The sequence below is a fragment of the Nematolebias whitei genome, chromosome 1 (assembly GCF_014905685.2).
Source record: "Nematolebias whitei isolate Nwh7 chromosome 1, NemWhi1, whole genome shotgun sequence".
NCBI classification, from domain to species: domain Eukaryota; kingdom Metazoa; phylum Chordata; class Actinopteri; order Cyprinodontiformes; family Rivulidae; genus Nematolebias; species Nematolebias whitei.
Window position 1 is genome coordinate 79,699,481 of NC_056498.1, and position 2,916 is coordinate 79,702,396.

The following is a 2,916-nucleotide window of genomic DNA, read 5'->3' on the forward strand; positions in this document are numbered from 1 at the left end:
GGGCGGTGGGGTTCGACCTGCACCGGTATGCACCTCTTCCTCCTGACGCCAGGCGGTCACCTCCACCCCCATCTCGGAGGGTGGGGACTGACCTGCACCAATATGCACCTCCTCCTACCAACCCTTATCAGCCACCCCCACCCCCACCATGGGCAGTAGGGGCAGGCCTTGACCAGTCTGCACCACCAGTCACACAAGTTAGACCGGTGATACAGTCTCCTTCAATGGATGATTTGCAGAAAATCTCAAAATATGTACAACGCTTTGTTCCCGGGCCTATGGGGTCAGCAGGAACAAAAGCGTATCTCAAAGATCTGGAGTTCAGATTGAGGTCTTATCCTAATGCTACGGTAGACGATAAGATAAGTCTGATGCGGCTCACTTCAGACAGAGAGGTGTTCACCTTCATCGAGCGTCTACCTGATGCAACGAGGAGGGATTACAACCTTCTGTGTGAAGCTTTGATCAGAGAGTACGACCCCTGCACGGGACCTGCTGGTTTTCCAGCTGCAGACAAGGTCACGCAGGGCAAGACTGAACATCCAAAAGTTTATTACAAAAGAATCTTCCAAGCCTATTTTGGTAACAGAAATGAGACCGGAATGGAAGAAGATGATGGTTTTAAGTTTGTTTTCAGCAAAAATCTCCACTCTGATTTTAAAAAATCAGTACAAATGATGGCAAATTTCAGAGAAAAATCCATCAGTGAGATTAAACAGTGTGCTGTGAATGTGTTTGAAGCATGTTCTCATGCTAAGACGCCCATAGAAGTGTTTCCTAGTGTAAAGGTTAAACCCCTCCCTCTTGAACTAGAAGGACGACGTGCTTCGCCGCCTCCTCCTAAGAAGAAAGAGAGAAAACAGTCTGTTCAAGCTAACAAACCGCGTACTGAAGGTGCACGCTGGGACAAAAAGGCTCCTCTTTCAGAGGAAGACTGTGATTATCGAAAAAGGGGTGGGCGCAGGACGCAACGATATGAGAAACCATATCAGCAGGGGCAGTACGTAAAGGAAACCCCGCAAGACGTACCTGACCGTCCCCCACCTCGGACGAAACGAACCGAGGCGAAAAAATCACAAAAGTTCCAGAAACAAGGCCCCACACCTCTGAGCTCGGAAGAGACAGAGAAACTACGCAAGTTGTTGGAAACTTTGAAACACACTGACACGGGAACCCAACCAGGAGCACTTTGCAGTAATGTAATTCCTATTACATCTGAGGGCGCGAATGACAACATAACAGATGTCGGTGAACACACCAAGACGTTGCTGTGGTTGCCTCAAACAACCCCTCATCGGAAGAAGGGGGGGTAAACACACACACGAACGATGACGTGTCATCACAGGCTGAACACTCAGAAACAGCTTCTGCTGTGCTGACGGTTCAGGCAAACCAAAATTACACAGATAAGGCTGAACGCGTGAAAAAGCGTCAGAAAAAGCCCAAGAGGTTTCTGTGTAACTTTATCAGAAAGGGGGTCGCCAAAAAGGCGTACCTGTCAGTAACACTCGAAGGTGTCCTCACACACGAAGCACTCTTGGACGGTGGGGCAGACATAACAATCATGTCAGCTAAACTGTTCGAGGAGCTGAGGACGGCCGCTGCCAGTGTTAACAGGATAATACCTCTCTCTGAATGTGCTATAGAAATGCAGGGTCTCTCAGAAATGAAAACAACCCTGACAGCTATAGCAATGGTTCACATGCAGATTGGCAATATGACACTGTACCATCCGGTACACGTGACTCATGTTGACTCATTCCCATTTTTGGTTGGCCAGGATTTTATAAATCGCTTCGGCGCGATTATAGATTATGGTGATCAAACAATGTGGACAACAGTGGGCAACCCACTGCCAATCGATACGCCTCCGGAGTGTGACACAGACTGCCCAACAGCAGGTACCGCGGAAGGCGCACAGGACTCCTCAGCCGAGGACACGAGCCCGGTGAGTACTCCTCTGACACCATGTGAAACCAAAGAAACCCAAGTGATCCAAACTCTGACTCAACAAGACAGCCTCCTCTGTGAGCTGGAGCAGTCAGAGTCCACCAAACACTACCTACCACGGGTAGTTAAGGGTGTAGAGATCCAAGGGTCCCACACCAACGATGCTGTTCTGTCTCTGTGGACAGATAAATCAGCAATTAACCGAGCTTTCTACGAAACCTTGGTTCACAAACACGTTGGTCTAGAACTAATTAGAAAAGCTTTCCGCTTTCCATTAGTTCCCAATAGTTCACAGGTAATGACCGCAGATGGAGTCGTTAACCTAAAACTGAACTGGAATCAACGAGAACTGGTTCACCCGTTTCTCGTTATCCAAAACTTACCACATGCATCCTACATAGGCTCTGACATTTTGGTAAGGTTAGGTGTCCACGTGGACACCATCAACAAGGTGCTGTGGTCCCTGAAACCAGCCACAAAGGATACTCCTGTGCTAGACACAGCGAGCCTTAAGGCTGGGCAGACCATTCCAGAGGCCTGCCAAGTTGCTAGCAACCAAACCACCACAGTACCACCACAGGTGATTAACCTAATGGTGCGAGTCCACATCATAGCTGGACAAGCTATTAGCCATAAACAGGCATATTTTCAACCCTCTCCTGCATTTTTCAACTTGGGACTGTCCGTGGAAGCCACGAACCAGGTGAGTCTTGACTCCAGGACCACATCTATTGCTGTGTGTAACACTGGCATGGATGAGGTGCTGATCCCAAAAAAGACTATGCTAGGATGGTTGATTTCAACCGACTTTCATGATTTTGAACTAGGCATTCCATTCCTGGGAGGACTCCCAGACAATCTGGTACCGAGTCAAGAAGCTGGGCCAGTATGGTTCACAAAACCAACACAGGCCATAGCCCTTTTCTCAACCAATGACGTCGACCAAGGACCTCAAACCTATGGTGT